Source organism: Copadichromis virginalis, linkage group LG22 (assembly GCF_057382275.1).
Source record: "Copadichromis virginalis isolate Kocher_CV1m ecotype Utaka linkage group LG22, C_Virginalis_male_GT1.1, whole genome shotgun sequence".
Classification (NCBI taxonomy): domain Eukaryota; kingdom Metazoa; phylum Chordata; class Actinopteri; order Cichliformes; family Cichlidae; genus Copadichromis; species Copadichromis virginalis.
Window position 1 is genome coordinate 14,481,957 of NC_140638.1, and position 25,659 is coordinate 14,507,615.

The following is a 25,659-nucleotide window of genomic DNA, read 5'->3' on the forward strand; positions in this document are numbered from 1 at the left end:
GTTTGTTCTAATTTGCTATGAGCTCAGAGCGCATCGAAAATGAAACTAATAGGCTATAAAGAGTGATATGAACATATAGAACTTACCGGAATGAAAATGTCTGGAGCACCAACAGATATTTGGAGATGGAAGAGAACTGCACGTCAGCTCGTCTCACAGCTGCTATCCAGGCTGGACGCCTTCGTTTGCTAACATCGATACACGAGCTGCTTCCAGGTTGGGAAAGAATGAAAAGATAAACCATTTTCAACCTTATTCTCTTGCCGGTCGTGCGATCGAACATTGCAGCCGACCACACAGCAAATACGAACCGTGGCTGTTGTGTGTGCTCCCTTTTCACTTGCGCTAGACCCCCAAAATGGCGGATCGGGCCAAAATCCTTTCCACGCCCACCCCCGTGACATCACGCTCCAAAGCCCTGTTGGGACCCACACCCAGTTTCACACCTTGGCTCAGGCGATTAGAGGATCATCAGGGGGTCCTTTTGTCCCTCCGTGGGGGGAAACTCCCACTAGGTTTATATCTGGGACTCTCCACCATTTGACCTTAGAACTGAAGAAGCTTCTCGGATGAGAGGTGAAACGTCTTCAAGCAACTTAAAGAAGTCCAGACGCTTTTCTTTGCAAGCTCCTTTGAATAAAACCCCACAGGTGAGGAAAATAAAATCCATGACCCAGAAACGAACTGACATAAGGAAGTAAAACTTAAAGTGTGGGATTTTGTGCTGTGTGTGCATGAATATTACTGAACAAAATTTTTAAACATGATAAGAATAACAATTATTTACTTGACTGAAATTTATTATGACCCAAATTTAAGGGGATTAGTGAAAAGGTGAGCCACTTTCTGAACTTGTGTTCCTTTTCCCCCAGTTTTTTTTATTGCCATTGTTAAAACTTTACTCCACTTCAGGAGATGCACATAAAGCTTTTGAGCTGTAAACATTTAGATTACCTGGTTAGTGGAAATGTTTTGGATTTTTTTTTTTGTTTCACTGTAAATAGCAACAAGTATTTAAATCTCTTTTTGTAGCTTAATTTTTCCTACCTGCTGCTTAATCTATAGGCATCAGAGATGTACCGGCCTTCTCTTGAACCACTTGGTGAGCAAGTGAATCTGTGTTGGTGTGATGAGCATCATATTTCTTTAAAAAAAAAGAAGAAGAAAAAAAAGAAAGCTGAAAGCTCAAACAGGGTTATTAGAGTGAGGTAAGTGAAACAGAGCCAGCAGTGCTTGGGTTTCTTTATTCATTGTACTTCCACCGTGCACGTACCTGATTTAACTCGATATCTTGCACGAAAAAGATGCAGCTTTTGTAGTTTTGCCTCTGTACTAACCGAAACAATCAAGAAGTGATTGACATGCAGGCATTCAGCTTTACTTTGTGAGGTTTACTAATTACACACATGCTTTCTTTTTTCCAGAAGGTCAAAAGTAATTTGAGAATGAGCTCATACACAATTTCCTGGCCAGGTGACACATGTTCTCTTACTGTTTCCTGACATGAAGCAGACGTAATATGTGAAGTTGATTAAAAGTGTTGAAATTATATTTTGCAGCTTCTCACTCTTTAAATATGTGACTTAAAGAGTTTGGGGGGAGACCATTATGCTGAAAAACCAAAATAAACCTATCAGGTTGATACCAGAGGCTTTTGGAGTGGCCAATTCAACAATCTGGAACATTCTTAAAAGAGAGACTCTGGCCAGCTGAAGAACAAAAAGCTTTGAAAGATCACAGATTCAAACTTCTATTCTATAAAATTTTTAGTTAATATTATTACTAATATTTTTGACATTTCAAAAGGGTATGACAAATCCAACACTAAAATCAGTTATTAAGATTGTTTCTTTTAGGTCTTTTATAAATGTTGTTCAAGACGGTTTGACATCAGGGTGGAAAATTTATTCTACAATGAGTTTTTTCTCCCCCCCCCCCCCCCCCCCCCACCCCCGTGACATCACGCTCCAAAGCCCTATTGGGACCCACACCCAGTTTCACACCTTGGCTCAGGCGATTAGAGGATCATCAGGGGGTCCTTTTGTCCCTCCGTGGGGGGAAACTCCCACTAGGTTTATATCTGGGACTCTCCACCATTTGACCTTAGAACTGAAGAAGCTTCTCGGATGAGAGGTGAAACGTCTTTAAGCAACTTAAAGAAGTCCAGACGCTTTTCTTTGCAAGCTCCTTTGAATAAAACCCCACAGGTGAGGAAAATAAAATCCATGACCCAGAAACGAACTGACATAAGGAAGTAAAACTTAAAGTGTGGGATTTTGTGCTGTGTGTGCATGAATATTACTGAACAAAATTTTTAAACATGATAAGAATAACAATTATTTACTTGACTGAAATTTATTATGACCCAAATTTAAGGGGATTAGTGAAAAGGTGAGCCACTTTCTGAACTTGTGTTCCTTTTCCCCCAGTTTTTTTTATTGCCATTGTTAAAACTTTACTCCACTTCAGGAGATGCACATAAAGCTTTTGAGCTGTAAACATTTAGATTACCTGGTTAGTGGAAATGTTTTGGATTTTTTTTTTTTGTTTCACTGTAAATAGCAACAAGTATTTAATAATGCAAAAAACAGATTTTTAGACGGGAAACTGTTCTTGGAGTATACACAGAGAGAGAGAGAGAGAGAGAGAGAGAGAAAGCTGTGCATGAAGTGATTTTTACCGTGGTGGAAGCAAAACAGCGAAACTAAGGGAATTCATGACGATGTTTATGTGAAGTGTAGTTTGGATCTTCTTTTGCTGTTGGTTCAGTCAATATTGTTTGGAGAGAGATCAAACCTGCAGCTTCATAATCACAAGAAGAGCGTAAACACAAAGCGCGGACCCGCCGACGGATCAGAATCAGTGAGTTTTCAGCCATGACCGTGTCATCGGGTGAGAAAGACGACATCTCACTGACCCATCGGCAAACATGCAACCTCCACACAGAAAGACCCCGGCCTGATGTTGGAATTGAACTCAGGACCTTCTTGCTGTGCAGCAACAGTGCTAACCACAGTGCTGCCTTGGTTACAAAACATGTTCACTAAAATTAAAAAGCAATTGTTGAAGAGATAAAATGGTCCTTTCTCGTTTTTATAAATATGATTTTTAACTTACAGTTATTATGCATTTCTTGTATAAAATAAAAAAGATAAAATGTGAGTTACTGCTAATTGTTGTATGTTTATGTAATAACAAATCCCATTCACATTTAAACACTGAATTTAGGCTTGGACATTATATTTAACACTTAGTGTGGAGTTGTCATGTTTTCCCTGACAATTCTCTCTGGACACTCCAGCTTCCTCCTACAGTCCAAAGACACACATGTTACTCCTAAAGTGGCTGCATATCTGTGTACGTGTGCTGACCCTGTAACAGACCTGTGACCTATCCAGGATGTATCCTGCTTTTCACACATCAAAGTTGGGATAGGTTGATAGGTAGCGTTGGCTGAGGAAATCCAAATCATGTGACGTCACCCTGAGATGCTTCTGAGAAACAAACTCACTAATAAGCTGTTGAACTGCATGCCAGTCAAACAGATACGTTTACTGTGTTTGTGTTTCAGAGATGATGAAAGTTTCCGCGTTCCTCTTTACATTTTCCATTAGTACACACCCATCCTGACATTCCTCCTGTCAGTCAGCTCTCTGGGTGGAAGAGAACAAAACACATAAATAAATGTTTAAGACAGGAGCTACTTAAACTGTTAATGTTCCTTTATTTGTTTTTGGACCCAGATCTGTACCATAGAGAGTAAGTGACACATTAAGAAAAAAAAGTTTTATTTTTCTGATTCTCCTTTATAGATGTGCACTAGCTGTACAGGAGAAAAGGGGATGACAGTTGAGTCAGTGTCACAAACACACACAAAGTTGTGTATTTAAGGGAAATGTAAAGAGAAGCGCTGAAACATTCATCTTCTCTGACACACACAAATAACAAAAATGTCTCTGTTTCACTGGCATGCAGTTCAACAGTTTATGGTGAGTTGGTTTCTCACACACACCTGAAGATGAAGTTGAAGTTGATGAAGTCAAATGCATTGATGAGTGCAGCACTCTGACATCCCAAAAGCTGTACAAATGTGAGAAAATGAGCCACATCTTGTCCAGAGAGCACGACTGTGACTTCATGTTAGACCCTCCTCAGCACTCCCTGAAATAAAACAGAGACACAGACTTTATGATCAGTTTATTTGAACATTTGATCAGGGCCTCAGTCGCAACTGTGTACTTATGTAAACCTGTGACTCTTTTCTCATCAATGCTATGTTGTGTACGTGCTTGGCTCTCTCTCTGTGGATCTTATCATAAATAAGTATGTCTGTGTTTCATTGTGTGTTTTTTTTAAAGGAGGATATATATTTAGTTTCTTTTCTGTGAAAATGTGATAAAGGTTTGCAGCATTACCCATGATCACAGTAAGTTCACTGGAATCCTGCTCATCCAGTTTGTTTTGTTGTTGTTTGTTGATTGTAGCTGATGTTAGAAAAGCTTTAGAAAGGAGTTCCACCTCCACTACATGCTACATCAACACGTTCTCACTCCTAACTAGTCATATACACGTAAAATCTCTGTCTTGTTCCTGTTTCTTTCATTTAAGGAATATTTCTAAACTGCAACATATGGTCTCCTTAGCTGAACTGGAAAAAATTGTCCATGCATTTGTGTCATCGCGTTTAGATTATTATAATTCCCTGTTTACCAGCTTGGATAAATCATCACTTTCTCGCCTCCAAGCTATACAAAACGCAGCAGCCAGACTACTAACTTGCTCTAGCAAGCGAGCTCACATCACTCCTATTTTATGTTCTTTACATTGGCTCCCAATAGATTTTAGAATTCGTTTTAAAATTATTGTTTTAACGTACAGCGCACTAAATGGCCAAGCCCCAGATTATTTATCCAAGCTTCTCACAAAATACACTACTGCTCGCCGTCTCCGCTCACAGACTAAGAGTTTGTTTGTTTCTCCCAGAACACGTCTGAAGACGAAAGGGGTCTGTGGCACCAATGCTGTGGAAAAGTCTACCTCTACAACTACGTTTGGTTGACTCTGTGGAATCTTTTAAAAAGCAGTTAAAAACTTTACTGTTCAAACAAGCTTTCTGTTGACCAATGCTTTTTACATTTTTATATTTTTAATTTACATTTAAACTCTATATTGTGTATATTGTGCAGCTGATTGACTGAGCAATGTCATGACGTGTGTGTACTGATGGAAAATATAAAGAGGAACACGGAAACATTCATCATCTCTGACACAGTAGAAATATCTGTTTGACCGGCAGTTCAACAGCTTATTAGTAAGTTTGTTTCTCATTATTATTTGTAAATATGTATACAAATGGTTGGTTTTTTGTACTGTTTTTATCAATAAATCTCAGCAGCAAAGGACAAACACCCATGTGTGTTGATTTCTCCCTAAGATGGCAAACTGAAACACTCCAAGTTGGTGACTTTTGGAGATTTATTTCCCTGGATGATTGAGAATGCATCAAGATGAAACACAAAAGGAAGTTCACAGCTTTTAGCAGCTCCCCCACCCCCTCATCCACACACCCCCACTCCCCTCCCTCCTGAATTCCTTTTTAACTACCTAATATACATATGAATGACTAGCCAATTTAGCTTCCACTTGGCTGAAGCTAAAGCTTAGCTAAAAGCCTACCAGCCATTTGGCTGGTGGCGGGTTTTATAGGTAGAAAGGTAGAAGCCTGGGACTCCTAGTGTTATTAATAATGCAAAAAACAGATTTTTAGACGGGAAACTGTTCTTGGAGTATACACAGAGAGAGAGAGAGAGAGAGAAAGCTGTGCATGAAGTGATTTTTACCGTGGTGGAAGCAAAACAGCGAAACTAAGGGAATTCATGACGATGTTTATGTGAAGTGTAGTTTGGATCTTCTTTTGCTGTTGGTTCAGTCAATATTGTTTGGAGAGAGATCAAACCTGCAGCTTCATAATCACAAGAAGAGCGTAAACACAAAGCGCGGACCCGAATCAGTGAGTTTTCAGCCATGACCGTGTCATCGGGTGAGAAAGACGACATCTCACTGACCCATCGGCAAACATGCAACCTCCACACAGAAAGACCCCGGCCTGATGTTGGAATTGAACTCAGGACCTTCTTGCTGTGCAGCAACAGTGCTAACCACAGTGCTGCCTTGGTTACAAAACATGTTCACTAAAATTAAAAAGCAATTGTTGAAGAGATAAAATGGTCCTTTCTCGTTTTTATAAATATGATTTTTAACTTACAGTTATTATGCATTTCTTGTATAAAATAAAAAAGATAAAATGTGAGTTACTGCTAATTGTTGTATGTTTATGTAATAACAAATCCCATTCACATTTAAACACTGAATTTAGGCTTGGACATTATATTTAACACTTAGTGTGGAGTTGTCATGTTTTCCCTGACAATTCTCTCTGGACACTCCAGCTTCCTCCTACAGTCCAAAGACACACATGTTACTCCTAAAGTGGCTGCATATCTGTGTACGTGTGCTGACCCTGTAACAGACCTGTGACCTATCCAGGATGTATCCTGCTTTTCACACATCAAAGTTGGGATAGGTTGATAGGTAGCGTTGGCTGAGGAAATCCAAATCATGTGACGTCACCCTGAGATGCTTCTGAGAAACAAACTCACTAATAAGCTGTTGAACTGCATGCCAGTCAAACAGATACGTTTACTGTGTTTGTGTTTCAGAGATGATGAAAGTTTCCGCGTTCCTCTTTACATTTTCCATTAGTACACACCCATCCTGACATTCCTCCTGTCAGTCAGCTCTCTGGGTGGAAGAGAACAAAACACATAAATAAATGTTTAAGACGGGAGCTACTTAAACTGTTAATGTTCCTTTATTTGTTTTGCACACAGGTTTATCATTAAAAATCTTACCAACAATGACATAAACTACTTATCTTTATAATCTTTATAGAGAAATAAATAAAGTTGAAATTCGTATGTATTTCTTATGCCCAGCAGCAAAGCCAGACTGTGACTTTAGGCCTGTCTTCTTACAATTACTTGTGTGTGTGTGTGTGTGTGTGTGTTCTGAGTTTTCATCAGAGCCAGAGGTCAGCTACTCTTCACTGAAGTTTTCCACCAGTCCCACCACATTACACAATATGACACACATTAGCTGGTTCAGTGTTTAAATGCTGTAGGCCACAAATGATGCATTTTTCTGATTATTACAGATACAAACACTTTTTATCCCCTCCTTGAATCGCCACCTTATCGTGGTGGAGGGGTTTGTGTGTCCCAGGGATCCCAGGGGCTATGTTGTCTGGGGGCTTTTGCCCCCTGGTAGGGTCTCCCATGGCAAATTGGTCCTGGGTGAGGGACCCGACAAAGGCAAGGCAAGTTTATTTGTATAGCACAATTCAACAACAAGGTGATTCAAAGTGCTTTACAGAGACATTAGAAACAAAAACAAATAAAAAGCATGATTTAAAATTGATTAAAACAAGCAAATAAACTAACTAACTAATTAACAAACAAACAAACAAACAAAACAGTATATAAAATCAAAACAGATAAAATCAGAACAGTAGATAAAATCAGTAGTTAAATGTAAGTTTTGAAATTTAAGCTTAAAAGTGTGGATTTGGTGCTTTATTCAAATGCAGCTGAGAACAGGTGAGTCTTCAACCTGGATTTAAATAAACTGAGTGTTTCAGCTGATCTGAGGCTTTCTGGGAGTTTGTTCCAGATATAAGGAGCATAAAAGCTGAATGCAGCTTCTCCGTGTCTGGTTCTGACTCTGGGAACTGATAAAAGACCGGATCCAGATGACCTGAGGGATCTGGAAGGTTCATACTGGGTCAGGAGGTCATTGATGTATTTTGGTCCTAAACCATTCAGAGCTTTATAGACCAGCATCAGAACTTTAAAGTCTATCCTCTGACGGACAGGCAGCCAGTGTAAAGACCTCAGAGCTGGACTGATGTGGTCCACTTTTTTGCTCTTAGTGAGGACTCGAGCAGCAGAGTTCTGAATGAGCTGTAGTTGTCTGACTGATTTTTTAGGTAGACCTGTAAAGATGCTGTTACAGTAATCAAGCCTACTAAAGATGAATGCATGGACTAGTTTTTCCAGGTCCTGTTGAGACATCAGATCTTTTATCCTTGAAATATTCTTGAGGTGATAGTATGCTGACTTTGTTATTGTCTTAATGTGTTTTTCTAAGTTTAGGTCTGCATCCATCACTACACCCAAATTTCTCGCCTGGTTTGTGGTTTTTAGATGTATAGATTGAAGTTCTCTGGTGACCTGTAATCGTTTTTCTTTGGCGCCAAAGACTATTACCTCAGTTTTGTTTTTGTTTAGCTGGAGAAAATTGTGGCACAACCAGTCATTGATTTCCTCAATGCATTTACCAAGAGCCTGCACAGGGCCTTGGTCTCCTGGTGACATTGTGATATATATTTGTGTGTCATCTGCATAGCTGTGATAGTTTATTTTGTTGTTGTTTATAATCTGTGCCAGTGGGAGCATGTAAATGTTAAACAGAAGGGGTCCCAAGATAGAACCTTGGGGAACTCCACATGTGATACTTGTCTGCTCAGATGTGAAGTTACCTATTGATACAAAGTATTTCCTGTTTTCTAAGTATGTTTTGAACCAGTTTAGTACAGTTCCTGAAAGACCTGTCCAGTTCTCCAGTCGTTTGAGTAATATGTTGTGGTCAACTGTATCAAATGCTGCACTGAGATCCAGTAAAACTAAGACTGACATTTTTCCACTGTCTGTATTCAGACATATGTCATTAAACACTTTGGTCAGAGCGGTTTCAGTGCTGTGGTTCTGTCTAAAACCTGACTGGTAGGCATCGTAGCAATTATTCTGTTTTAAGTAATTGAGCTGTTGAGAAACTGCTTTTTCAATGATCTTACTTAAAAATGGGAGATTTGAGATCGGCCTGTAGTTGTTCATTTGTGTCTTGTCAAGATTGTCCTTTTTCAGTATAGGTTTACTTACAGCAGTTTTTAGTGATTCTGGAAACACACCTGATAATAAAGAAAAGTTGACGATCTGTAACATGTCTGACTCTAAAGTCTTTGAGACCTTTTTGAAAAAACTTGTTGGCAGGACATCTAAACAGCAGGAGGAGGAGTTCAGTTGACCTAAGATGTCCTCCAGGTCTTTGCTGTTAATAGGTTTAAACTGTTTCATGGTATTTAAACAGTTTTTTGGTGGACACAGTACATATCCTGGATCTGCTGTTGATGTACCAATAGCTTGTCTAATTTTTTGGATTTTTTCTGTGAAGAATTTGGCAAAGTCATTGCAGGCCATGGTTGAATGAAGTTCAGCTGCCACTGACACAGGAGGGTTTGTTAGCCTGTCAACTGTAGAAAATAAGACCCGAGCATTATGGCTGTTTTTAGTGATGATGTCAGAGAAGTAGGACCTCCTTGCATTCCTCAGTTGTAAATTATAATTGTGAAGTTTCTCTTTATAAATGTCATAATGAACCTGGAGGTTTGTTTTTCTCCATCTGCGCTCAGCTTTCCTACACTCTCTTTTTTCATTTTTGTGGAGGTTTGCTGTTTGTGGAGTTTCTCCATGGAGACTTTTTCCTTCCAGAGATAACCTTCACCTTAATGGGAGCAATAGTGTCCATTACATTTAACATGTTAGCATTGAAGCTATTGACGAGCTCATTGACTGACCCTCTGGACAGGTCAGGTGTTAATGGGAAGACCTGGTTAAAAATTGCACTACTGTGTTCAGTTATACACCGTTTTGTGATCACTGTTGTTGATATATTTGTGTGGGCTGAGATTTTACTTTCAAAGAAAACACAGTAATGATCAGACATGCCCACATCAGACACAGTAACCTTTGAAATGCTCAGGCCTTTGGAGATCAGTAGGTCAAGAGTGTGTCCTCTATTATGTGTGGCCTCTGTTACATGCTGAGTCAGCCCAAAGTTGCCCAGAATGTTACTCAGGTCTTTAGTCCCTTTGTCCTGAGGGTTGTCCACATGGATGTTAAAATCCCCAACAATAATTACACAGTCAACATCAACACAGATCACAGACAGCAGTTCACTGAGGTCATTAAAAAAGTCTGTGCAGTATTTGGGAGACCTGTAAACATTAAGAAACACAACTTTGGATGGGGCCTTCAGCTGTAAAGCCACATATTCAAAAGACTGAAAACTTCCAGGAGATAGCTGCTTACATTGAAATGATTCATTAAATAAGACAGCAACCCCCCCTCCTCTCCTGCTCACCCTGGCCTCACTGATAAAACTGTAGTTAGGAGGGGTCGTCTCGATGAGAACAGCTCCACTGTTACTTTGGTCCAACCAAGTTTCAGTTAAAAACATAAAATCAAGGCTGTGCTCAGTGATTAAATCATTAATTAAAATTGTTTTCCCAGCTAAAGATCTAACATTTAATAAAGCCAACTTAAGTGTTTTAGAGGTATTACTTGTCCCCTCGTGTTTGGGAGCAGTCTGTGGCACACAAGGTATGTTTACTATGTTTAAAGATCTTTTAGAGTGCATCTCTCTGTGTTTTGACCAGGCCACATGTCTCCTTCTGTCACTTAAAAGTACAGAGATTTTAAAACCTTCTAGTAAACAGGGTCCCAGCTTCTCCTGGGAAAAGTCACCACTGCCATAATCCTCACAGCCCGGACCCTTCACACATCACACATCAGACTGCGGAGACAGAGCATGAAGATGGTAAGGAGGAACTAAGGGGGGCGAGGCTGGGCGACCATGGCCTGCAATGACTTTGCCAAATTCTTCACAGAAAAAATCCAAAAAATTAGACAAGCTATTGGTACATCAACAGCAGATCCAGGATATGTACTGTGTCCACCAAAAAACTGTTTAAATACCATGAAACAGTTTAAACCTATTAACAGCAAAGACCTGGAGGACATCTTAGGTCAACTGAACTCCTCCTCCTGCTGTTTAGATGTCCTGCCAACAAGTTTTTTCAAAAAGGTCTCAAAGACTTTAGAGTCAGACATGTTACAGATCGTCAACTTTTCTTTATTATCAGGTGTGTTTCCAGAATCACTAAAAACTGCTGTAATTAAACCTATACTGAAAAAGGACAATCTTGACAAGACACAAATGAACAACTACAGGCCGATCTCAAATCTCCCATTTTTAAGTAAGATCATTGAAAAAGCAGTTTCTCAACAGCTCAATTACTTAAAACAGAATAATTGCTACGATGCCTTCCAGTCAGGTTTTAGACAGAACCACAGCACTGAAACCGCTCTGACCAAAGTGTTTAATGACATATGTCTGAATACAGACAGTGGAAAAATGTCAGTCTTAGTTTTACTGGATCTCAGTGCAGCATTTGATACAGTTGACCACAACATATTACTCAAACGACTGGAGAACTGGACAGGTCTTTCAGGAACTGTACTAAACTGGTTGAAAACATACTTAGAAAACAGGAAATACTTTGTATCAATAGGTAACTTCACATCTGAGCAGACAAGTATCACATGTGGAGTTCCCCAAGGTTCTATCTTGGGACCCCTTCTGTTTAACATTTACATGCTCCCACTGGCACAGATTATAAACAACAACAAAATAAACTATCACAGCTATGCAGATGACACACAAATATATATCACAATGTCACCAGGAGACCAAGGCCCTGTGCAGGCTCTTGGTAAATGCATTGAGGAAATCAATGACTGGTTGTGCCACAATTTTCTCCAGCTAAACAAAAACAAAACTGAGGTAATAGTCTTTGGCGCCAAAGAAAAACGATTACAGGTCACCAGAGAACTTCAATCTATACATCTAAAAACCACAAACCAGGCGAGAAATTTGGGTGTAGTGATGGATGCAGACCTAAACTTAGAAAAACACATTAAGACAATAACAAAGTCAGCATACTATCACCTCAAGAATATTTCAAGGATAAAAGATCTGATGTCTCAACAGGACCTGGAAAAACTAGTCCATGCATTCATCTTTAGTAGGCTTGATTACTGTAACAGCATCTTTACAGGTCTACCTAAAAAATCAGTCAGACAACTACAGCTCATTCAGAACTCTGCTGCTCGAGTCCTCACTAAGAGCAAAAAAGTGGACCACATCAGTCCAGCTCTGAGGTCTTTACACTGGCTGCCTGTCCGTCAGAGGATAGACTTTAAAGTTCTGATGCTGGTCTATAAAGCTCTGAATGGTTTAGGACCAAAATACATCAATGACCTCCTGACCCAGTATGAACCTTCCAGATCCCTCAGGTCATCTGGATCCGGTCTTTTATCAGTTCCCAGAGTCAGAACCAGACACGGAGAAGCTGCATTCAGCTTTTATGCTCCTTATATCTGGAACAAACTCCCAGAAAGCCTCAGATCAGCTGAAACACTCAGTTTATTTAAATCCAGGTTGAAGACTCACCTGTTCTCAGCTGCATTTGAATAAAGCACCAAATCCACACTTTTAAGCTTAAATTTCAAAACTTACATTTAACTACTGATTTTATCTACTGTTCTGATTTTATCGGTTTTGATTTTATATACTGTTTTGTTTGTTTGTTTGTTTGTTAATTAGTTAGTTAGTTTATTTGCTTGTTTTAATCAATTTTAAATCATGCTTTTTATTTGTTTTTGTTTCTAATGTCTCTGTAAAGCACTTTGAATCACCTTGTTGTTGAATTGTGCTATACAAATAAACTTGCCTTGCCTTTGTCGGGTCCCTCACCCAGGACCAATTTGCCATGGGAGACCCTACCAGGGGGCAAAAGCCCCCAGACAACATAGCCCCTGGGATCCCTGGGACACACAAACCCCTCCACCACGATAAGGTGGCGATTCAAGGAGGGGATAAAAAGTGTTTGTATCTGTAATAATCAGAAAAATGCATCATTTGTGGCCTACAGCATTTAAACACTGAACCAGCTAATGTGTGTCATATTGTGTAATGTGGTGGGACTGGTGGAAAACTTCAGTGAAGAGTAGCTGACCTCTGGCTCTGATGAAAACTCAGAACACACACACACACACAAGTAATTGTAAGAAGACAGGCCTAAAGTCACAGTCTGGCTTTGCTGCTGGGCATAAGAAATACATACGAATTTCAACTTTATTTATTTCTCTATAAAGATTATAAAGATAAGTAGTTTATGTCATTGTTGGTAAGATTTTTAATGATAAACCTGTGTGCAAAACAAATAAAGGAACATTAACAGTTTAAGTAGCTCCTGTCTTAAACATTTATTTATGTGTTTTGTTCTCTTCCACCCAGAGAGCTGACTGACAGGAGGAATGTCAGGATGGGTGTGTACTAATGGAAAATGTAAAGAGGAACGCGGAAACTTTCATCATCTCTGAAACACAAACACAGTAAACGTATCTGTTTGACTGGCATGCAGTTCAACAGCTTATTAGTGAGTTTGTTTCTCAGAAGCATCTCAGGGTGACGTCACATGATTTGGATTTCCTCAGCCAACGCTACCTATCAACCTATCCCAACTTTGATGTGTGAAAAGCAGGATACATCCTGGATAGGTCACAGGTCCGTTACAGGGTCAGCACACGTACACAGATATGCAGCCACTTTAGGAGTAACATGTGTGTCTTTGGACTGTAGGAGGAAGCTGGAGTGTCCAGAGAGAATTGTCAGGGAAAACATGACAACTCCACACTAAGTGTTAAATATAATGTCCAAGCCTAAATTCAGTGTTTAAATGTGAATGGGATTTGTTATTACATAAACATACAACAATTAGCAGTAACTCACATTTTATCTTTTTTATTTTATACAAGAAATGCATAATAACTGTAAGTTAAAAATCATATTTATAAAAACGAGAAAGGACCATTTTATCTCTTCAACAATTGCTTTTTAATTTTAGTGAACATGTTTTGTAACCAAGGCAGCACTGTGGTTAGCACTGTTGCTGCACAGCAAGAAGGTCCTGAGTTCAATTCCAACATCAGGCCGGGGTCTTTCTGTGTGGAGGTTGCATGTTTGCCGATGGGTCAGTGAGATGTCGTCTTTCTCACCCGATGACACGGTCATGGCTGAAAACTCACTGATTCTGATCCGTCGGCGGGTCCGCGCTTTGTGTTTACGCTCTTCTTGTGATTATGAAGCTGCAGGTTTGATCTCTCTCCAAACAATATTGACTGAACCAACAGCAAAAGAAGATCCAAACTACACTTCACATAAACATCGTCATGAATTCCCTTAGTTTCGCTGTTTTGCTTCCACCACGGTAAAAATCACTTCATGCACAGCTTTCTCTCTCTCTCTCTCTCTCTCTCTGTGTATACTCCAAGAACAGTTTCCCGTCTAAAAATCTGTTTTTTGCATTATTCACTTGCTTGTTACGCACAAGTTGTTTACAGCTCTGTCAGACACTGTTTTTTTTCCTTTTACTTACTTCCAAAAAAAGCCCCATTTCTGCTGTTCAATGGGCTTCTCAACAAATTTAAACTTTTTAAAATTATGCAAAATTGCAAACGCTCAGCTGTGTCTCTAATAAAACCTTTGTAACTTTGCTCTGCTTCACTTCAGCAGCATCAGGTAATGTTCATATGTTGATTAATGGTTTTCTTTCGTTTTTGATCTACTGCAGAATATTTTTACAAAATCCCAGGCCAGGAAAATCACCTTCATGTTTTTCTCTGTTTTATCCTCTTTGACACAAAGGCATCTGCTGTGATGCTTATACACCTTTGCTGAAGTCTTGCAAGTGTCAGATTTCTATTTATAGATATAAAAATATAGAAATGTACTGAATGTGTCTGAATTATAATATTTCTGACTGTCTGAGGCAAAATTTTCCTGATTCAAATCAAATCGAATTGAATTGAATCCTAGATTGAATCGATTCGGGAACTTGTGAATTGGAATTGAATCGATTCTAGAAATCAGTGACGAAACCCAGCCCTACTTAGGAACACCTTGCTGGTGCTGGCTTGCACCCAGTACAGAGGACAGGTCAGAGCTAAAGAGAAACGACATCCAGATTACCTCAAAGTTTGACATTTAACAAAACAATAGAGAAAAGCAGTAACTTCCAGGACACAGACTGATGGGGTTCAAGCAGAGAAAGGAGGAAACAGCTGTCTTGTTTACCTCCTACGCAAACCGGATGTTTGATATAGAGAAACAAGAGAGAGAGGACCATTACAGAGTTCCTATGAGCAGCCACAGCAGACATGATTTCTCCATCATGCTTCTTGTGTTCTTGATCCATTTCTTTTTTTGAACAGTTCAGTCACATCCAGTAAAAGCCCTCATCCTTCTTTCTCTGTGAGCGAGTGTTTTGATTGCCTCCACTGTTCTGCTTCTTATATTTCAATACATGAATAAATAATAAATAAAGCAATCAATTATACTGTAAATGATCATAATTATACTGTATATAAATTTTGTCTATAATTCGTAAAATCTGGATATTTTAGAAATCCCAGTAAGTGCCTTTAAACCTTTTATGGACTCCATCAAACTAACTGAACCTTCAGGGGAGAAAAGTCAATGCAGATAAAAACCTAAAACTGGATTTCAATAAAGATTTAACTTCTGGCAAAGCTGCTAAAGCAAATGAAAACCATCAACAAAACTTCATTGCTGATGAAAAGGAAACATTAAAGAATTGCTCGAAGGAAAACCATCAACTACAGCTGGTACAGTCCTGCACACTTACCAATGAGAGAGTCCGAACAGGTTGAATCTCCCGTGGTAATACTAGGTATGGACCGATCCGATATTACGTATCGGTATTGGTTCGATACTGACCTAAATTACTGGATCGGATATCGGAGAGAAATAAAAAATGTAATCCGATCCATTAAATATCCCATAGCGTAACTCAGCTCATAACCTTAGCAGTATGCCTCACGTGATAGAGCAGCTGTGGCGTGCGAGACCTGTCGGCAGTCGGGTTGAGCATTTGGAGCCTCGCTACCAAACCAATATTTCATCTCCCAGAAAGTTATCCCAAGAACTAAAGCAAGTTTGTCTAGCAAAGTTTTGCCAGGGGGGCAGGTGGGGCATCAACAGGGAAAGGTGGGCACAAAGAAATATCTTTCTTTCTTATTTTCATTTAAAATGTCTAGCTTTTAATAAATAGTTATCTGAATCTTACAACCAAAGTTTTAATCTGATGTAAAATGTATAGAAATCCATTACTGTATATAGTAACTATTAAGTCTAATATACCCTAGTAAGCTGTAGTACTTTTTCCTTTGGGAAGGTGCCATCTGTGCAGTCTGCAGTTCTGTTGTAGAAAGATTTTGAATCTATTTAATTATTGTAGGAATCGATTTCGGTTCAATTTTTTATACATGCATTAAATTAAAGTTGATTACGTTGATTGAGCAGGTTGCTGGTTCGAGTCCCGGCTCCAACAGTCTCGGTCGTTGTGTCATTGGGCAAGACACTTCACCCGTTGCCTACTGGTGGTGGTCAGAGGGCCCGGTGGCACCAGTGTCCGGCAGCCTCGCCTTTGTCAGTGCGCCCCAGGGTGGCTGTGGCTACAATGTAGCTGCCATCACCAGTGTGTGAATGTGTGTGTGAATGGGTGGATGACAAAATGTAGTGTAAAACGCTTTGTGGTCCATAGTAAAGCGCTATACAAATACAGGCCATTTACCATTTTTTTATACAAAAAGCAGCAAGATTTTAAATAAACTGTTTTATTGATTGAAAAAACACTATATCGGATTCATATCGGTATCCAAATTTATGATATCAGTATCGTCTCGGACATGGTATCGTGCCATCTCTAGTTAGTACTGGAGGGTCGAATGACTGCAGAGTGGACCCAGATCTGTACCATAGAGAGTAAGTGACACATTAAGAAAAAAAAGTTTTATTTTTCTGATTCTCCTTTATAGATGTGCACTAGCTGTACAGGAGAAAAGGGGATGACAGTTGAGTCAGTGTCACAAACACACACAAAGTTGTGTATTTAAGGGAAATGTAAAGAGAAGCGCTGAAACATTCATCTTCTCTGACACACACAAATAACAAAAATGTCTCTGTTTCACTGGCATGCAGTTCAACAGTTTATGGTGAGTTGGTTTCTCACACACACCTGAAGATGAAGTTGAAGTTGATGAAGTCAAATGCATTGATGAGTGCAGCACTCTGACATCCCAAAAGCTGTACAAATGTGAGAAAATGAGCCACATCTTGTCCAGAGAGCACGACTGTGACTTCATGTTAGACCCTCCTCAGCACTCCCTGAAATAAAACAGAGACACAGACTTTATGATCAGTTTATTTGAACATTTGATCAGGGCCTCAGTCGCAACTGTGTACTTATGTAAACCTGTGATTGTATATTCTTACTCTTTTCTCATCAATGCTATGTTGTGTACGTGCTTGGCTCTCTCTCTGTGGATCTTATCATAAATAAGTATGTCTGTGTTTCATTGTGTGTTTTTTTTAAAGGAGGATATATATTTAGTTTCTTTTCTGTGAAAATGTGATAAAGGTTTGCAGCATTACCCATGATCACAGTAAGTTCACTGGAATCCTGCTCATCCAGTTTGTTTTGTTGTTGTTTGTTGATTGTAGCTGATGTTAGAAAAGCTTTAGAAAGGAGTTCCACCTCCACTACATGCTACATCAACACGTTCTCACTCCTAACTAGTCATATACACGTAAAATCTCTGTCTTGTTCCTGTTTCTTTCATTTAAGGAATATTTCTAAACTGCAACATATGGTCTCCTTAGCTGAACTGGAAAAAATTGTCCATGCATTTGTGTCATCGCGTTTAGATTATTATAATTCCCTGTTTACCAGCTTGGATAAATCATCACTTTCTCGCCTCCAAGCTATACAAAACGCAGCAGCCAGACTACTAACTTGCTCTAGCAAGCGAGCTCACATCACTCCTATTTTATGTTCTTTACATTGGCTCCCAATAGATTTTAGAATTGGTTTTAAAATTATTGTTTTAACGTACAGCGCACTAAATGGCCAAGCCCCAGATTATTTATCCAAGCTTCTCACAAAATACACTACTGCTCGCCGTCTCCGCTCACAGACTAAGAGTTTGTTTGTTTCTCCCAGAACACGTCTGAAGACGAAAGGGGTCTGTGGCACCAATGCTGTGGAAAAGTCTACCTCTACAACTACGTTTGGTTGACTCTGTGGAATCTTTTAAAAAGCAGTTAAAAACTTTACTGTTCAAACAAGCTTTCTGTTGACCAATGCTTTTTACATTTTTATATTTTTAATTTACATTTAAACTCTATATTGTGTATATTGTGCAGCTGATTGACTGAGCAATGTCATGACGTGTGTGTACTGATGGAAAATATAAAGAGGAACACGGAAACATTCATCATCTCTGACACAGTAGAAATATCTGTTTGACCGGCAGTTCAACAGCTTATTAGTAAGTTTGTTTCTCATTATTATTTGTAAATATGTATACAAATGGTTGGTTTTTTGTACTGTTTTTATCAATAAATCTCAGCAGCAAAGGACAAACACCCATGTGTGTTGATTTCTCCCTAAGATGGCAAACTGAAACACTCCAAGTTGGTGACTTTTGGAGATTTATTTCCCTGGATGATTGAGAATGCATCAAGATGAAACACAAAAGGAAGTTCACAGCTTTTAGCAGCTCCCCCACCCCCTCATCCACACACCCCCACTCCCCTCCCTCCTGAATTCCTTTTTAACTACCTAATATACATATGAATGACTAGCCAATTTAGCTTCCACTTGGCTGAAGCTAAAGCTTAGCTAAAAGCCTACCAGCCATTTGGCTGGTGGCGGGTTTTATAGGTAGAAAGGTAGAAGCCTGGGACTCCTAGTGTTATTAATAATGCAAAAAACAGATTTTTAGACGGGAAACTGTTCTTGGAGTATACACAGAGAGAGAGAGAGAGAGAGAAAGCTGTGCATGAAGTGATTTTTACCGTGGTGGAAGCAAAACAGCGAAACTAAGGGAATTCATGACGATGTTTATGTGAAGTGTAGTTTGGATCTTCTTTTGCTGTTGGTTCAGTCAATATTGTTTGGAGAGAGATCAAACCTGCAGCTTCATAATCACAAGAAGAGCGTAAACACAAAGCGCGGACCCGAATCAGTGAGTTTTCAGCCATGACCGTGTCATCGGGTGAGAAAGACGACATCTCACTGACCCATCGGCAAACATGCAACCTCCACACAGAAAGACCCCGGCCTGATGTTGGAATTGAACTCAGGACCTTCTTGCTGTGCAGCAACAGTGCTAACCACAGTGCTGCCTTGGTTACAAAACATGTTCACTAAAATTAAAAAGCAATTGTTGAAGAGATAAAATGGTCCTTTCTCGTTTTTATAAATATGATTTTTAACTTACAGTTATTATGCATTTCTTGTATAAAATAAAAAAGATAAAATGTGAGTTACTGCTAATTGTTGTATGTTTATGTAATAACAAATCCCATTCACATTTAAACACTGAATTTAGGCTTGGACATTATATTTAACACTTAGTGTGGAGTTGTCATGTTTTCCCTGACAATTCTCTCTGGACACTCCAGCTTCCTCCTACAGTCCAAAGACACACATGTTACTCCTAAAGTGGCTGCATATCTGTGTACGTGTGCTGACCCTGTAACAGACCTGTGACCTATCCAGGATGTATCCTGCTTTTCACACATCAAAGTTGGGATAGGTTGATAGGTAGCGTTGGCTGAGGAAATCCAAATCATGTGACGTCACCCTGAGATGCTTCTGAGAAACAAACTCACTAATAAGCTGTTGAACTGCATGCCAGTCAAACAGATACGTTTACTGTGTTTGTGTTTCAGAGATGATGAAAGTTTCCGCGTTCCTCTTTACATTTTCCATTAGTACACACCCATCCTGACATTCCTCCTGTCAGTCAGCTCTCTGGGTGGAAGAGAACAAAACACATAAATAAATGTTTAAGACGGGAGCTACTTAAACTGTTAATGTTCCTTTATTTGTTTTGCACACAGGTTTATCATTAAAAATCTTACCAACAATGACATAAACTACTTATCTTTATAATCTTTATAGAGAAATAAATAAAGTTGAAATTCGTATGTATTTCTTATGCCCAGCAGCAAAGCCAGACTGTGACTTTAGGCCTGTCTTCTTACAATTACTTGTGTGTGTGTGTGTGTGTTCTGAGTTTTCATCAGAGCCAGAGGTCAGCTACTCTTCACTGAAGTTTTCCACCAGTCCCACCACATTACACAATATGACACACATTAGCTGGTTCAGTGTTTAAATGCTGTAGGCCACAAATGATGCATTTTTCTGATTATTACAGATACAAACACTTTTTATCCCCTCCTTGAATCGCCACCTTATCGTGGTGGAGGGGTTTGTGTGTCCCAGGGATCCCAGGGGCTATGTTGTCTGGGGGCTTTTGCCCCCTGGTAGGGTCTCCCATGGCAAATTGGTCCTGGGTGAGGGACCCGACAAAGGCAAGGCAAGTTTATTTGTATAGCACAATTCAACAACAAGGTGATTCAAAGTGCTTTACAGAGACATTAGAAACAAAAACAAATAAAAAGCATGATTTAAAATTGATTAAAACAAGCAAATAAACTAACTAACTAATTAACAAACAAACAAACAAACAAAACAGTATATAAAATCAAAACAGATAAAATCAGAACAGTAGATAAAATCAGTAGTTAAATGTAAGTTTTGAAATTTAAGCTTAAAAGTGTGGATTTGGTGCTTTATTCAAATGCAGCTGAGAACAGGTGAGTCTTCAACCTGGATTTAAATAAACTGAGTGTTTCAGCTGATCTGAGGCTTTCTGGGAGTTTGTTCCAGATATAAGGAGCATAAAAGCTGAATGCAGCTTCTCCGTGTCTGGTTCTGACTCTGGGAACTGATAAAAGACCGGATCCAGATGACCTGAGGGATCTGGAAGGTTCATACTGGGTCAGGAGGTCATTGATGTATTTTGGTCCTAAACCATTCAGAGCTTTATAGACCAGCATCAGAACTTTAAAGTCTATCCTCTGACGGACAGGCAGCCAGTGTAAAGACCTCAGAGCTGGACTGATGTGGTCCACTTTTTTGCTCTTAGTGAGGACTCGAGCAGCAGAGTTCTGAATGAGCTGTAGTTGTCTGACTGATTTTTTAGGTAGACCTGTAAAGATGCTGTTACAGTAATCAAGCCTACTAAAGATGAATGCATGGACTAGTTTTTCCAGGTCCTGTTGAGACATCAGATCTTTTATCCTTGAAATATTCTTGAGGTGATAGTATGCTGACTTTGTTATTGTCTTAATGTGTTTTTCTAAGTTTAGGTCTGCATCCATCACTACACCCAAATTTCTCGCCTGGTTTGTGGTTTTTAGATGTATAGATTGAAGTTCTCTGGTGACCTGTAATCGTTTTTCTTTGGCGCCAAAGACTATTACCTCAGTTTTGTTTTTGTTTAGCTGGAGAAAATTGTGGCACAACCAGTCATTGATTTCCTCAATGCATTTACCAAGAGCCTGCACAGGGCCTTGGTCTCCTGGTGACATTGTGATATATATTTGTGTGTCATCTGCATAGCTGTGATAGTTTATTTTGTTGTTGTTTATAATCTGTGCCAGTGGGAGCATGTAAATGTTAAACAGAAGGGGTCCCAAGATAGAACCTTGGGGAACTCCACATGTGATACTTGTCTGCTCAGATGTGAAGTTACCTATTGATACAAAGTATTTCCTGTTTTCTAAGTATGTTTTGAACCAGTTTAGTACAGTTCCTGAAAGACCTGTCCAGTTCTCCAGTCGTTTGAGTAATATGTTGTGGTCAACTGTATCAAATGCTGCACTGAGATCCAGTAAAACTAAGACTGACATTTTTCCACTGTCTGTATTCAGACATATGTCATTAAACACTTTGGTCAGAGCGGTTTCAGTGCTGTGGTTCTGTCTAAAACCTGACTGGTAGGCATCGTAGCAATTATTCTGTTTTAAGTAATTGAGCTGTTGAGAAACTGCTTTTTCAATGATCTTACTTAAAAATGGGAGATTTGAGATCGGCCTGTAGTTGTTCATTTGTGTCTTGTCAAGATTGTCCTTTTTCAGTATAGGTTTACTTACAGCAGTTTTTAGTGATTCTGGAAACACACCTGATAATAAAGAAAAGTTGACGATCTGTAACATGTCTGACTCTAAAGTCTTTGAGACCTTTTTGAAAAAACTTGTTGGCAGGACATCTAAACAGCAGGAGGAGGAGTTCAGTTGACCTAAGATGTCCTCCAGGTCTTTGCTGTTAATAGGTTTAAACTGTTTCATGGTATTTAAACAGTTTTTTGGTGGACACAGTACATATCCTGGATCTGCTGTTGATGTACCAATAGCTTGTCTAATTTTTTGGATTTTTTCTGTGAAGAATTTGGCAAAGTCATTGCAGGCCATGGTTGAATGAAGTTCAGCTGCCACTGACACAGGAGGGTTTGTTAGCCTGTCAACTGTAGAAAATAAGACCCGAGCATTATGGCTGTTTTTAGTGATGATGTCAGAGAAGTAGGACCTCCTTGCATTCCTCAGTTGTAAATTATAATTGTGAAGTTTCTCTTTATAAATGTCATAATGAACCTGGAGGTTTGTTTTTCTCCATCTGCGCTCAGCTTTCCTACACTCTCTTTTTTCATTTTTGTGGAGGTTTGCTGTTTGTGGAGTTTCTCCATGGAGACTTTTTCCTTGCAGAGATAACCTTCACCTTAATGGGAGCAATAGTGTCCATTACATTTAACATGTTAGCATTGAAGCTATTGACGAGCTCATTGACTGACCCTCTGGACAGGTCAGGTGTTAATGGGAAGACCTGGTTAAAAATTGCACTACTGTGTTCAGTTATACACCGTTTTGTGATCACTGTTGTTGATATATTTGTGTGGGCTGAGATTTTACTTTCAAAGAAAACACAGTAATGATCAGACATGCCCACATCAGACACAGTAACCTTTGAAATGCTCAGGCCTTTGGAGATCAGTAGGTCAAGAGTGTGTCCTCTATTATGTGTGGCCTCTGTTACATGCTGAGTCAGCCCAAAGTTGCCCAGAATGTTACTCAGGTCTTTAGTCCCTTTGTCCTGAGGGTTGTCCACATGGATGTTAAAATCCCCAACAATAATTACACAGTCAACATCAACACAGATCACAGACAGCAGTTCACTGAGGTCATTAAAAAAGTCTGTGCAGTATTTGGGAGACCTGTAAACATTAAGAAACACAACTTTGGATGGGGCCTTCAGCTGTAAAGCCACATATTCAAAAGACTGAAAACTTCCAGGAGATAGCTGCTTACATTGAAATGATTCATTAAATAAGACAGCAACCCCCCCTCCTCTCCTGCTCACCCTGGCCTCACTGATAAAACTGTAGTTAGGAGGGGTCGTCTCGATGAGAACAGCTCCACTGTTACTTTGGTCCAACCAAGTTTCAGTTAAAAACATAAAATCAAGGCTGTGCTCAGTGATTAAATCATTAATTAAAATTGTTTTCCCAGCTAAAGATCTAACATTTAATAAAGCCAACTTAAGTGTTTTAGAGGTATTACTTGTCCCCTCGTGTTTGGGAGCAGTCTGTGGCACACAAGGTATGTTTACTATGTTTAAAGATCTTTTAGAGTGCATCTCTCTGTGTTTTGACCAGGCCACATGTCTCCTTCTGTCACTTAAAAGTACAGAGATTTTAAAACCTTCTAGTAAACAGGGTCCCAGCTTCTCCTGGGAAAAGTCACCACTGCCATAATCCTCACAGCCCGGACCCTTCACACATCACACATCAGACTGCGGAGACAGAGCATGAAGATGGTAAGGAGGAACTAAGGGGGGCGAGGCTGGGCGACCATGGCCTGCAATGACTTTGCCAAATTCTTCACAGAAAAAATCCAAAAAATTAGACAAGCTATTGGTACATCAACAGCAGATCCAGGATATGTACTGTGTCCACCAAAAAACTGTTTAAATACCATGAAACAGTTTAAACCTATTAACAGCAAAGACCTGGAGGACATCTTAGGTCAACTGAACTCCTCCTCCTGCTGTTTAGATGTCCTGCCAACAAGTTTTTTCAAAAAGGTCTCAAAGACTTTAGAGTCAGACATGTTACAGATCGTCAACTTTTCTTTATTATCAGGTGTGTTTCCAGAATCACTAAAAACTGCTGTAATTAAACCTATACTGAAAAAGGACAATCTTGACAAGACACAAATGAACAACTACAGGCCGATCTCAAATCTCCCATTTTTAAGTAAGATCATTGAAAAAGCAGTTTCTCAACAGCTCAATTACTTAAAACAGAATAATTGCTACGATGCCTTCCAGTCAGGTTTTAGACAGAACCACAGCACTGAAACCGCTCTGACCAAAGTGTTTAATGACATATGTCTGAATACAGACAGTGGAAAAATGTCAGTCTTAGTTTTACTGGATCTCAGTGCAGCATTTGATACAGTTGACCACAACATATTACTCAAACGACTGGAGAACTGGACAGGTCTTTCAGGAACTGTACTAAACTGGTTGAAAACATACTTAGAAAACAGGAAATACTTTGTATCAATAGGTAACTTCACATCTGAGCAGACAAGTATCACATGTGGAGTTCCCCAAGGTTCTATCTTGGGACCCCTTCTGTTTAACATTTACATGCTCCCACTGGCACAGATTATAAACAACAACAAAATAAACTATCACAGCTATGCAGATGACACACAAATATATATCACAATGTCACCAGGAGACCAAGGCCCTGTGCAGGCTCTTGGTAAATGCATTGAGGAAATCAATGACTGGTTGTGCCACAATTTTCTCCAGCTAAACAAAAACAAAACTGAGGTAATAGTCTTTGGCGCCAAAGAAAAACGATTACAGGTCACCAGAGAACTTCAATCTATACATCTAAAAACCACAAACCAGGCGAGAAATTTGGGTGTAGTGATGGATGCAGACCTAAACTTAGAAAAACACATTAAGACAATAACAAAGTCAGCATACTATCACCTCAAGAATATTTCAAGGATAAAAGATCTGATGTCTCAACAGGACCTGGAAAAACTAGTCCATGCATTCATCTTTAGTAGGCTTGATTACTGTAACAGCATCTTTACAGGTCTACCTAAAAAATCAGTCAGACAACTACAGCTCATTCAGAACTCTGCTGCTCGAGTCCTCACTAAGAGCAAAAAAGTGGACCACATCAGTCCAGCTCTGAGGTCTTTACACTGGCTGCCTGTCCGTCAGAGGATAGACTTTAAAGTTCTGATGCTGGTCTATAAAGCTCTGAATGGTTTAGGACCAAAATACATCAATGACCTCCTGACCCAGTATGAACCTTCCAGATCCCTCAGGTCATCTGGATCCGGTCTTTTATCAGTTCCCAGAGTCAGAACCAGACACGGAGAAGCTGCATTCAGCTTTTATGCTCCTTATATCTGGAACAAACTCCCAGAAAGCCTCAGATCAGCTGAAACACTCAGTTTATTTAAATCCAGGTTGAAGACTCACCTGTTCTCAGCTGCATTTGAATAAAGCACCAAATCCACACTTTTAAGCTTAAATTTCAAAACTTACATTTAACTACTGATTTTATCTACTGTTCTGATTTTATCGGTTTTGATTTTATATACTGTTTTGTTTGTTTGTTTGTTTGTTAATTAGTTAGTTAGTTTATTTGCTTGTTTTAATCAATTTTAAATCATGCTTTT